At 40.2% G+C, this 1,772-nt stretch overlaps 1 protein-coding gene across 1 annotated transcript in view; it reads right to left on the reverse strand.

Annotated features, from left to right (window-relative positions):
* The window catches only part of Ms4a8 (membrane spanning 4-domains A8), a 16,392-nt gene that overhangs the window by 11,627 nt on the left and 2,993 nt on the right, over positions 1-1,772 (reverse strand). The gene's annotated exons all lie outside the window — the stretch shown is intronic.

The raw sequence follows: 1,772 nt of genomic DNA on the forward strand, positions 1-1,772 counted from the left end.
GCCCCTTGGTCTTGCAAACTTTATATGCCCCAGTACAGGGGAACACCAGGGCCAAGAAGGGGGAGTGGGTGGGTAGGGGAACGGGGAGGGAGGGTATAGGGGACTTTGGGGATAGCATTTAAAATGTAAATGAAGTAAGTACCTAATAAAAAATGAAAAAAAAAAAAAAAAGAAATCTACATCTGGGGCAAAGTCAGTGGGAAAAGAACGCACTTGAGGTCTAGAGGAACGACTGAGATTCCCCCAGCCTTGTGAAGCAGAAGAGAAAACAAACAAATCAGGTGCAGAAATCTTGATAAAGACTCAGAAAGAGAAAGGAATCTCTGGAGATTCAGGTGTTAGGTGTTTGAGATCCAGAAAAACTAGAGTCGCTTTGGACAGTGAACCTAAGCCGAGGGTAACTGGAGGAACCAAGCAAGATGCAAAAACTCTGAAGGAGAATGAAGACATTGTATATACCAGGAAGTTAAGAACAAGAAGTTACCAGAAAAGTGAAACTATATAGCAAAGACATTTAAGAAGGAAAAGTAAATTTGACTCAGTGATAAGTTCCAGTGTGATTTTCACCTCCAGTGTAAAGGTGAACTGTAAATAATACTGCCTGTGAGAACCTGGGAGAAAGATCTGGAAGAGATTATTCCTTCATGCCTTCATGCCTATTCATAACTGAGAGATAATGCATTTCTGTTGCTCTTGGCCATCAGTTCATGGAACTTTATTATAGCAGCCATATGAAACTAATACAGATACAGCTATATGTGTGTCTGTGTTTCCTGCAGACATGGTATAAAAAGAATATATTATTTCCTTAAGTTCATACTAATAGTATATTAATAACATACCCTGGAGTAAGACCCAATCATTGCACAACTGTTTGCACAACATTCTGTTTGTTTTAAGTACAACACAGTGGCTTGACCACTGTTAAATTGATGTACAGTGTGCTGGTTACTTTTAACTGTCACCTTGACACAAACTATAATCACGTGGGAAGACTATTAATGAGGAACTTTCTGGGTTAGGTTAGACTGTGGGAATGTCTGAGGGGAATTGGCTCCATCGCTGATTCATGTAGAAAGACTCAGTCCATTGTGGGCAACACTATTCCCTAGACAGCAATCCTGAACTATATAGGATAGAAGAAAGCCAGAGGAGAGCAAGAAGAGGGCATCTATGTGTTTGTTTCCCTCTGCTCTTGACTATGAATGTGATGTAAGGTGCTTCAAATTCCTGTTTCGACTTCCTTACTGTAAACCTGGAACTGTAAGCCAAACCGACATCTTCCTTCTACCTGTTGCTTTTCCTCAGAGTATTTTACCACAGCAATAGAAACAAAACTAGGATAGTTAGTTCAGTTGCTTCCATCCTGAAGTCTCTACAAGCCATGCTGCAACAAATGAATTTATACGTACCACATTTCTTATGCCTATTAGTATATTTGGAGAATAAAGTCTCAAATAAACCACTGACCTGCCCAAGCAATATTAGAACATGAGTTGGGATTGGATCATGGGCAGTCTGGGTCAGAACCACTACTTGTCATTCATGGCTACGCAATGAAATGAGCTCCTTTGTGCAATTCAGGCCAGCTTTTCAGGCATTGCTGATTGTCTAGCCTGCTTTTTTTCTGCTTTGATTCAGCAGCCCTGAGCTCTGTTACACCTTTGGGAAACTTTGTCTTTGTTGGACTTTCTTTCTTCCTAAGCTATAGGAAGCAAATGCTTAGAGGCAAAAGGTTCTGACTGCTTTTTGACTGTATATATATATATATA

This window comes from Mus pahari, chromosome 1, assembly GCF_900095145.1.
Source record: "Mus pahari chromosome 1, PAHARI_EIJ_v1.1, whole genome shotgun sequence".
NCBI lineage: Eukaryota > Metazoa > Chordata > Mammalia > Rodentia > Muridae > Mus > Mus pahari.